Below are 12,232 nucleotides of genomic sequence, written 5' to 3'. Positions count from 1 at the left end.
TGCGCCATTTGTGAAAGCGCTTTAAACAATATGGTATACCTGCTGCACTGCGACAATTTTGTATTAAATTTTTCTGACCAAATTACTACATTATCAATAAATTTGATCGTTTAATTATTTTGGAAATTATTACGTCTGAGATCTAAAGTGGTACTCAAGAATTTTTTTTTTAATTTTGGCTCAATTATTACCTAATACGGATAATAAAGATAGATTTCTCCTCTGCTCCCGGTGTTGTGAAAATTAAAACTGTCCGGTAGGACAGTTGTATAAGGGTTGACCATCAAAAACTGCACGAAAAAGTGTAACGTTGAAAAACACCCAACTTTGACAATTTTTTTCTATTTTTCTATAAAAGATAAAATTCCCAAATTTTCTTTATAATATAGGGCAAATCCTCCTTTATAATATGTATATGTTTTGCTTTCTAAGTGGGGTTAAACCATAACAGCTGTTAATTCAAGAGAGCAACAATATACCTGAAAACAATCCGTATCTTGCAGTATGAATCCCCGCCTAATTATAATTTTTCAATTATTGTAGATGCCATAATTATTTGTTTAAGGGATATTCATTAAACAACAGATAATTTTAATTACGAACCAGTAGCTAAGATCATATATTAAAATTGTAATTCGGATTTGTAATTTGACTATTCATTTTTCTTACAAAAATAAATATTACAAATTTGAAGAAAAGATACCTCTCAAGAATTTCTCACAATGATCACAACAAGCTTTACCTGTTGAATCAGAAAAGTAACTTCGTAGTAAATTCGAAATTTCCTGATAATTTAGGGAGATTTTAGAGATGAAGATGAGGGAGGCTTAGTAATAATTCATTAGACAGGCAACTAGCAGATGAAATAATACTTTCATGGATATCATTAATACTCACCACTTACTCTTCAAGGTAGCGTTAATGGCCAAGTTGTCAATACGCTAATAATAATTTATCCGATAGGTCTCCAAACATTGAGGTAGCAGACAACACCGGACAGTTTACTGTAAGAAGCTCCTAAGAGAAAATCTAAGGGCCAGCATCTGGATTCGAACCCGGGATCCACGCGTTAGTATCCAATATATGCTAACCACTGAGCTAGTCTTTTCCCTATGGTAAGTTACAATTTCATTTATTCTGTATTATTGGTAGGCTATTAGAAAGATTAAACAAAAATGTTACGGATAGTAGAAAAATGAGACGCAAGTGGATAAGATACAGGAAAGATACCGAAAAATAGAATTAAAAACTACAACTTTTATAGATTAAATATAAATAAACTTTACCACACTGTGAAATAATTACCTCGGAACAATTTGTTTTTAACAAATATATTTAAATGAAAAAGAAAAAGGAGAGGCTTTAACTTTCATGGATATCATTGATTTTAATATTTACTTTTTACTTGCTTACGTATTTTTCAGCGAATAATGTTGTTTATACATATTCAATGTTTTGGAAAATAAATCTTATCAACGGTAATTTTTCCAGAAAATTTAATAAACTAAATTTACATTATATAATTTGACCAATATAAGCGAAAAGTAACACACTATGGTTAGCATTTTCGGTTACTAATTAAAAGACACTAAAGCTGGTCAACATTTGAGGTTATTGGAACCTGGAGCATTTTTCAGTGCACTACAACCCTCCGGACTGTGTTCTCTCGTTACAGACAACACTATCCATCAACGGACTGTGATCTATAAGAGGCTTCTAGGAAGAAAAAATCTAAGGGCCAGCAGATATATCATACTTCTTCTCGTGATAAGTGGTCGGCCCCGTTATCTTTTGTCAACTTGTGTCAAAGGACGAGTTTTTCTGTCCATTCCCATAATCATTTAGACTTTAAAACATTAATTTCCCTCTATGATGAACCACCGATCTGATTGGCTCTGTCGCTTTTATGTTTCTTCTTCTGTGTCAGACAGACACTCTTCTACCACCTTTTTAGATTGTTAGATTATTATTATTGAATATTTTGAATATTATTTATTTGTTATAGTTATTGTTAATATTATTATTAATTTTTATCATTTATAATTTTATTGTATATTATTTAATTATTAATATCGAAACTGAATTGAAGAAGAAAACAGTAAACTTGGCAGAAAAATTCCAAATCAAATTCGATTTGAAAAGAGACAATCATGACTAAAAAAAGGATTAAACTCAATATTATGCAAAGGATTAATAAATTAAAGCATCCCGTTCAATTTTTAGTAATTACCATTTATATATGGTTAATGACGATAGTCGTCAGCATTGGATCCTCTTTTAAAATCTCACTGATCTACACCTACTTCAGTAGGATTCAGGGAATATGGATTGAGAATTCATTGTAACTCCCTGCATTATCAGCCAGTGGAAACCATTAAAATTGAATCAAACAATAAGCTTAACATACGTAATATATATGTTATATAAAATATATTGTTTCTATTTTATGGCCACGATGTAGATTAAGAAGTTTGGATGGAAATAAAACTTAATGATTGTCAAAATATGGTTTAGAGGAGAAAACTGATTGCAGATTGAAGAATTTCGTTAAGGAGGACGAATAAAATCAACATATAAGAGGGGCCCTAAGTTAAGAGTTCATTTGGCCAACAAGAAGGCTGAGGAGAGAAATAACAGCGTTACCCTAACTTCCACTTCAACTTGCTCGCTGGTACACTTTCTTGACAGCAGATTTGCAAATTAGAAAGAAGGGAGAAATGTAAAAGATGATACAGTGGTAAAATTTTCAACAAACTTTACAGTTCTTAGATATTGTTTAAATTCATGATAAAGAAACTTTTTTTCTCTTTTAAATTTTACTTTCTTTTTTAATAATTGGAGTTTTACCCCTTGGAATGAAAAATTTAAAATAAAGAAAATTTAAATTTGTCTAGTACTTATAATATGTAAAAAACAATTAATACGATACTTGCCATTCACAACATTATTGTGTGCAAAAATGTGAATCTCACAAGGTAGAGGCTCAATTTACAACGCTTTTAAGATAAGTAATATCATATACAGATACTTATTGTTTAGTATTTTCGCGTCAAATCTTTCGAAACCAATTATCTGTAGATAATAAACAAAAAGGGAGCAAAAGAAACTACTTTTAGATGTACATCGTTTCTAAAGCACGGTTTAAATTATTACTTCTCAACACCCAAAATTCCTCATACATATTTGATAGACAGTAAATGAGTTATTTATTTATTTATCTTAAATGCAATTCCTACGTTTATGTGCACCAAGACTTGTTCCTAACGTCAGTGAATCAATCTTCATCCGATTCCAAAATTTCATCACCAATCTAGCGAATCATCCGAACTCTCTCGTTCAATCACTATCCATATTCTCCCTTACTCAAAATCTTCCACTCGTTTAAAAAGACGTTTGAATTATATGTACTGCACATGCAATTTAGCTAATGTGCAGTTGCAAATGAAAAATAATTTTTTTTTAAATCTAAACTTCAGTTGGAGAATCAAGGAATGCTCAAGGATTACCCGCTTGGGTTCTTAATTGGTTGCTGAACTATCTGTATCTCTCCTGGTATCTGATGGTCATTCTGAACATTCCCAGAAGAATACTAGATTATTTCTGAACAAAATTAGGTTACATATTGCCTTAAATTCAGATTTAAAGCACAAGGAATCACTTTTAAACATCAGAAATTTTAGTAAAGAGAAAATTAGTCGTACAACAATTAGTTTGAACCAATGGAGAAATCAATGGATGGTATTTGAATTAGAGATATTGAGATATCTTTTCGGTGCAACGAAAAATGTGAAAATATCTAATAAAAATACAGAGATGTGGGTATTTTAAGGCTAGAAATTATATTAAAAAGATTAGGTTAGACTTTGATGGGCTGTAAATTAAAAATTACTTTCAATTTCTATGTTATTATTTAATAATAATTAATTCCATGTAAAGGATGTACTGTGACCCACATAAACGTCAATGACTGTTTATAGGGCGTGAATAATAAGTGAAGTAAAGTTCGGTAAGGTGTTCAGTTCAGAGTAGGAGTGCGGTATTGAGTAAGAATCTGTTTGTGGATGCGGTTAATCCAAATAATTGCACGCATTATCTCTATAGGCCCTACATTAGTGTTAGTGCTGTTCATGTTGTTTGATTGGATACCAGCAGTGAATCCAAGATCCCTAAACGAGTGAATACACAGTTCCTTTACACTGGGATGAACTGAGAATCTTTAATGAAACGAATAAGAATAGTGTACTAATGATATCAAGAATATCGCAGTACAGATGAGTTCGGATAAAGTCCGAATAGCATTTACTTCTCTTTTTTTTTGGTAATAGACTGGCTTCTTTCACACAACATTCTATGTTGGCGTACATAAGAAGAGTATACCCGCTTATTCAGTTACACGTTGAAAGGAAATTGTGTTTGGCTTGTTAGTTACGGTAGCTGACCGATCGAAGGAATAGAATCACATCAAAAATAAAGAAAATAACCTGTGCTTATTAAGATGCAAGTCTTTTTTTGTAATTCGTAAATCTATTGAATTACTATCAAGGAACAGCTAACTTCTAAAAACAGAATAAAAATAAATATAATAGTTTCTACAAAGTTAGATTCAATTCAAAGAACAACTTTTGCCCAAGTTAATAAAAAATTGAAGGAAATGTCTTTCTTTGTTAATGTTACAAAAGGTTTTTTTAGCTTTGAAATTTTAAACTACCGACTCAATACATTACCATCATTGCACAATTACAGCACATCAAAAAAAACTGAAGACGTGCTGATTCTACTAAATCTTGGATGAGGAAGTCCAATAATGTTGCTTTTATTTCAGTAAAAAATAAACATTAGCTGAAAGAGCATACCAAACATGAGTCTACACACTAACTGATCCAATATTAAATATATATATAGGTTATTTTTTGTAAGGATTTGACTCTAAAAGAATATAGTTATAATATAATATAATAAGTAAATCTACTAAGATTATCCGAAGCTGTGTTTAGAATAAAAATGAACTAAAAGAAAATAACAACGAACATTATGTACAATCCGAAGCAATTACTCCCACGACTTTTCCTTACCACAATTAAATTCTTGAATTTCTTAAAATTTTGAATTTGTACCAAAAAAGATAGTTGACTTCATTAAGTTAAATTGCTTTATCGTAACGAAATGATACTTTTAAAAGAAGGGTACCGTTATACTTCGCTCAGAAGCTACAAAAAAAAAAAAAAAAAAAAATCCTGAGAAAAACTAAAACCGAGTAAAATGAAAATGGTTTTTGTCCAAATCTAAATGAAACCATTTGAAATGACCTAGAAAACTACAGAAAACTCATAAAAGCTATCCAGCATAATTCTGGCTAATAAACTTAAATTATTTCCGCTAGGAATTAATTGATTAGACATTTCACACACTTAAATCTTAAGCAGAAGAACCGTACTGAAAGAGAAAGGAATAGCGATGGGGTTAGCGGACATCCAGGTTCGAATCCAGCTACTGGTCCTTAGATTTTCTCTTCCTTAGAGCTAAGCTTCTTATAAGAGCTTCTTACAGATCACTGTCTGATGATGGTGCTGTCTGAAACGAGTGAACAATAACAATTTCCGGAGACTGTCGGCAGTACACTTTAAAAAAAAAAACCCTGGCACAATTGCCCGCAAATGTTGACGCTCCTTAAACTGAATAATGTTATTTTTGAGTTATGCACGCCACAAACTCATACAAAACACATACGCACAAAGGCCAATTTGTAAAAACCTCTTTTACGTACCTCGAGGATCTCATAAAGAATCATTCAGGAGCAAACTTAAAACATAACTATATGTACTGAAAGATAACCATATTTCGTACACCACAGTAAAAGAAAGTGAAATTAAAGACACATTTACTGGTAGTCATTTGGCTAAGAAATAGTTCAGTACTAGCATTTCAGGTGTAATTTGCTCAGGACGTTACTTTTAGTGTAGCTGTTAAAGCTTGCGGTTGTGTTGGAAAAACGAACGAACAATTGCGGTTGTTAACTGTGGAGATCAGCTGCACTCCATTCTGCCACACCATTCTGTTGCTGTTACACAGAAAATACAAGTTGGCCGCAATGGGAGCTTTTCTAGAAGGCATTGAGCAACCCAACAAAGCAAGTACAGACTTGCTGGAGCCAGACAAGACTCTCAATGTGCCACTTTAAGAGCATGGATTGAACTAGCGAGCTCGCAAGAGTATACCTTCGCCACCTAAACGCGTAAGCCACAAGGCGAAACTTCAATTAAACAAAGTAATTGCTATTTACTTACTTTGTTTTGAACTTTACTTCCGAACTCCAATTTTAAATCTGTTGTGAACACTTATTCTATTTTCTCTTGCATCAGTTTATAAATAATCACATTTAATCATTTTTTAAACTTTCAATTGAGCCTAGCCACAATAAATATATGTTAAGTGGAACTTCAAGTTAATCGTCGTCCGGACCGAGTACACACCTTCTAACGACACTTAGAACTAATAAGAGAGTTCGCAACCATTTGTCTCGCTTCCAAATTCTACACCAACACCATAATATTACCATTTCTTAGAAAAAAAAAGTTCAAAAAAAAATTATTACTTAAGCTGTAAGTTTCCTTCGGTTAGAGAAGACTGTACACTCATAATATCAATAGCACTTCCTTAGAATAGACTGCGTAAATGAAGAAGAAAGTGAAAAAGATTATTATTTATTATTCATCAAACAAGCAAAGCAGATCTACAGAGAGAATTCATTAAAACTTAAGGGCATAGGGCTTTAAGTTAATTAAGAAAAGTAAAAGTAATGCCTATTTTTTCAAGCAGGCTTTACGACCAACTACCAAAATAGATGTCGTGGACGGGAGCGACTAGCAGCATAAGTAATTTACAATAAATTTCGCATATTAACTATTAGATAAAATCCAAGACCTAAACCAGAAATCGTACCCAGTATAACAATACATCTTAGGTTTGCAGGCCTCGCTAACGTGGCGACGTAGGGTTTTAAGTTTTGGGGCACTTGGGCGTAACAGAGAGGGTCATTGATGAATTCACACTGAACAGGAAACACTGCAACTAGTCATTTCGCAGGGGGGATAAAGGAAACTTTCCTCCGATTAGGGTGGAGTTTTCGTATGTGCAAGGCCTTATATTGAAGGCAGCACTTGGGCTTTTAGAACTGACAGTGAATTAAAACTTCTCCACACACGCTCTAAGTATGAGGTTTACGTCCAATTACAAAAATTATTCTACAAAAAGTCTTTAGGTTGTAGTATCGGAGAACCACATTTCATTTTCATCATTCTAATCTATACAATTAAAAAAAATTGTATACGACAAAAGAAAAACCTAAAACTTCCAAAACAGCAGTTCTTACATTTAAAAATAGATAGCAAAGAACTAAATATAGAAATGTAAAGAAAGAATATATTAATTATGCAAACGCTTTATGCATTACGCATCATGGGTAGGTCTTGAAGCGTAAACTAAAAAATGAGAAACCTCTTCAACTTAAAATCTGGTACTCTGTTTAGCATATATAAATGGGTTTCCTGTAAAGTGTTATATTTTGTTTTAAAATCTTCTTTTAAATAAGTATATCAAATCCTAACATTTCAGAATATCCCCGTAAGCACTACAAAGATTTTCTTTACATCGAATGCTTTATTACATTTATATTGATGGTTTAATTTGCAACTCCTTTGTAGAAAATTTAAATTTATTTGAGTTTTAATTTTTTAATTTTTGTGTAACTACTGTTCAAAATATTGAGAGAAAGCTGGGAAAAGAATTAATCTCTCATAAAGGCAGCTATGCACTAATCGCTGGAAGTACGCGGTTCGTTAGTCACGAAATATAAAATCATGCTTTAATCAAAGTTTCTGGGTTCAAAAATTTTGCCGCCTAAAAAATCGGCTTGTTGAAAAAAAAAAAAAGCGGGAGTAACTGCGACCATCTATGTGCAACAAAGAGGTAGCAGGGAATAATTTTTGAGCTGGTTTCTAAGATAGGAGTGCCACTATCTAGGTTTGGATAGATAGTGGTGGGCGTGAACTAGGCGAGTCCTAGTGAAGACGATCGGCTATTCTGAGGGATAAATTGCTGCAGTGTAAGTTTCTGTACTGGCGAGGTAGTCAATGAAACTAGCATGCGACATTTAAGTGTATCTCACAAACCTTAGCAGATTAAAATCAAGGTCAACTGATACTGCTAGTATTATTTCTAGCATGTATTCGTATAACAATTGAAACCTTAAACCCGAATTAGAATTGTAATAAACATTCTAATGCAATGCCAATTTTCACATTGAACTCTGCAAGCTATTGTGGGACAATGGACGTATAACTTTACTTTACTTTTTCATTAAAAAAAGCTTTGATTTTTTATAAAAATATATTAGTGATTATGATTCTTACTAAATACAAACAAAGTAATTATTCTTTTTGAGGGTCTGCATGAGGCGGATAGAAGAGAATAGGATGCAACCCTCCATCAAAATTGTACTTAAATACTAAAAACTGGGTTTCCAGCTCTAGTGAACATTTCAATAATTAACTTATGGCGATTGTAAGGGATTATTTTATTGAATAGCCTGTAAAGTCATCTATGTAGTGTGTAAAGTGGTTGCCAATACCACTTGTTCAGTTCAGTGAACGAGCAGAAGATAGAAGATATTTTATTACGAGAGAGATGTGTTGATGATATGAATGTGAATGAATATGCTAGGATAAATAAATAATCAACCACTGATATTAACTAGTGATTATATGTTATTATACTATAATATAAAATACCGATTTAACTCAATTATAGTATAACATGAATTAATGATTAAAATGCAAATAGGTTTGAATGTTCGTGCAGATGCTATAGGTTCCCAAAAATCCAATGAAATAGTTGAATGCTGTCTTTGTATTAGCAATATGAACTGCTCACGCGTGGAAAAGTAGTTGACGTGTGCATTTAGCTTCGATTTCCTTGAAGATCTGACTGACAATCTGGTTGAAAGTATGTCCCCCATCAACTTCTCCAAATCTAAATTTGTAATTGTCTCTCAGTGCCGTAACTACTTTTACTAAAAAGTGCTTATCTGTACATCTACGTTTAACAACATTCAAGTAATTACTTGAGTTCAACAAAAACATTTTACCTAGTCTAAATAGAATCTTCAGAACTTTAACTTTAAAAAATTTCTTTATATTAATTGTCTTGACATCAACTAAAAAATTCTTGTAATCGTTTTCAAACTAAAATTTGTAAACTACATAAAATAAGATGCTCACTTCGAAAGCCGCAAGAAGAATTAGTTAGTAATTGTAGGTAATAAATTAGGTGCACAAGAAGAGCCCATAAATCACCGTAAATAAGTATCCTCCGTTTCTCTCTTGACTTCTCGGAATTAACGCACACGAAATTGTATATGTAAATAATGAAGAGCTGCGGAGAGGGTGACTGTTAAAGTGCGGTCTTTTTAATTAAAAGTAAAATTAAAAAATAAACAGTCAACACTAATTACTGTTTAAAGTGTTGAAAATTCTAGGGAATTGGGTAGTTTTTTTATTTTGTTGATATAGTAAAAGTCGGCCGAAATGAGTAATATGAGAGGGGGGGCTGCAAAAAGAAAACTTGTATTATAACTTGGCTAGGCTATAACAAGATACCACGCCGACTGCTGTTTTCTTACTTTTTAGTTTTTTGTTGTTGTTTTTTTTGGCAAATACCACTGTATACTCTTGTGAAAGTTCTTTTCCTAGGGACATGAATATTCAAACAAGAGGAAGGCAATGGATCTGCTAAATAAATTCTATGTCCTCTCCTTTTAACCTCCGCTTCCTTCCTCGGAGTGGAAAGAACTTACAAGTTCTTCAACTTCTCGTAAAAACTATGCAGAAGCGACTCAGATAACGGTTTCTACCAGTCCCAAGCTAAAGAATCTCATCCCACCGCAAACTGAATGCAAACCTTTCTAATTTGTCACTAATGGTGAGTGAGGAGGGTTACACTTGAATTGTTTTCATATCATCCTTCGCCTTGGTTTATTTATTTTTTCTTTTCTTTTCTATTCTCTTTGTTTCCACAACATTCAAGGATTTATTTCCCATAGGGCGGCCTAAAGGCCTACGCCACCGCGACCTAACGGATCTATTGCGGCTCAAGGATATATTAAGAAAATATTTTTTAAATTTTTATTATGTAATTAATTTGTGAAAAAAATTTGATTGTTTTTTTCGAAGTTCGAACCATAAATTTTGGAAGTAATGTTTTTCATTACAAATAGTGTTTAGTAATATGGCAAATAGGTAAAATCAACACATAATTACCCTCTTTTTTTTTTTATAAATTTTTCATTGAAATTTACCGCTGCAACAATTTTTGCAACAAGCAAATGTGTGACATAATTTATATATTATATATGTATGTATACAGGGTGACCAGAGTTATATGCTCCACCCACTTTTTTTTTAACGGCGGGAAATTTCGAAAAAATAAAAAACACGTACCTACTTAATCATTTTTAGTCTAGTTTATTTTCAGTGATCGACCCATTTTTTTTAAACCCCTGTATCTCGAGATACAGCATCCAACTTTTGTTTTTCAAATGGAAAGTTATATATTTTTTTGCATATTTTTATAGTATTTGAGCTCCAAAAAAAAATTTTTGAAATCGGTTAGGTTTTTCAAAAGTTATGGTAATTTAAAATATGAAAAATAAATTTCAGTTTATTGTCAAAATTACGTTATTTTTTTTTAATGAATCTGTTCAAACTGGGCACAATCAACGAATAGGCAAGCCAAAACTCTGGACTCCCACGCTTTGCTTGCAGCAGCACTTATGGTGGCAAAGTCAAGATCTAGGCAGGCTAGAGTTATTCGACGTTTCAGATCATCGACTGAAGCCACGGGTTTAAGGTTAATGTACACTTTATTTTTTAGGTATCCCCACAAAAAATAGTCCATTGGGGTCAAGTCCGGGGATCGAGGTGGCCATTGGATGGGACAATCGAGTCCCTAAGCACTTTTCGTGAAAATTTCTGTCCAGGTAACCTTGAATAACTTTCCCATTATCTGCCGGGCAACCATCTTGTTGAAAATACATATCTAGCCAACGTTGTAGATGAACATCTTCAAGCAGAACTGGCAAAATGTCCCTTAAAAAAAGATAGATACTTTGCACCAGTTAAGTTCTCTCTGTAGAAGTATGGGCCGATTAGTTGATTTTCTAAAACTCCACACCAAACGTTTGTAGAAAAAACAACCTGAACGTCGAATAACTTTAGCCTGCCTAGATCTTGACTTCGCCACCCCAAGTGCTGCTAAAAGCAAAGCGTGGGAGTCCAGAGTTTTGGCTTGCCTATCCGTTGATTGTGCCCAGTTTGAACCGATTCTTTAAAAAAAATAACGTAATTTTGACAGTAAACTGTTTGTTTTTATATTTTAAATTACCATAACTTTTGAAAAACCTAACCGATTTCAAAAATTTTTTTTTTGTTTTTTTTTAGGAGCTCAAAAAATATAAAAATAAGCAACAAAAAATATAACGTTCCATTTGAAAAACAAAAGTTGGATGCTGTATCTCGAGATACAAAGGTTTAAAAAAATGGGTCAATCATTGAAAATAAACTAGACTAAAAATGATTAAATACGTGTTTTTTATTTTTTCGAAATTTCCCGCCGTTAAAAAAAAAGTGGGTGGAGCATATAACTCTGGTCACCCTGTATATATATATATTTACTCGTATATACGATGAGGCCATTTTCTATTCAATTTTTTTGGAGGATTACCTGGTATTGCAAAGGAAGGGATTAGGGGTTTACAGTGTGCTGCTGTTAAAAATTATATAGTATTAATAAACTTTTTGATTTTACTGTTTGGAAGCCCATTATGAAGTCTAGAACTCCAAGCTATGTGGATCTCATTGCGTAGATGATTTTTTTCAGCAATTTTCAAACAAAACCAAAACATCCATTCCACTTCGAAAATTCGAACTGGAATCGCCACGGTTAGATAAACCAAAAAAGATTTTTTGTTTTTTGGATGGGAAAAATCTTGTATTAAGACCTGAATTATGTTTGATTGAATATAAATTTATTTAAAAAAAAAAAAAAAAAAATTAAGCAATTTCCATTTCTGCATTAAATAATTTGCCCAATTTCTTAAAAAGTTTATTTCCCAATCACGCCTAATTGTAGCCATTATAGTTAGGGATCAATTTTCAAAATGATATATTAAAAGTAAAAT

General features: G+C 32.5%; 1 protein-coding gene across 13 annotated transcripts in view; it reads right to left on the bottom strand.

Annotated features, from left to right (window-relative positions):
• Positions 1-12,232, bottom strand: part of LOC141453691 (uncharacterized) — a 298,436-nt gene that overhangs the window by 232,569 nt on the left and 53,635 nt on the right. The gene's annotated exons all lie outside the window — the stretch shown is intronic.

Source organism: Rhodnius prolixus, unplaced genomic scaffold, assembly GCF_049639745.1.
Source record: "Rhodnius prolixus isolate KJV_2025 unplaced genomic scaffold, Rpr scaffold_3, whole genome shotgun sequence".
In the NCBI taxonomy this organism is placed as follows: domain Eukaryota; kingdom Metazoa; phylum Arthropoda; class Insecta; order Hemiptera; family Reduviidae; genus Rhodnius; species Rhodnius prolixus.
Note: the sequence above shows the minus strand (reverse complement) of the source record. Positions and strands in the feature narration are given on the sequence as shown.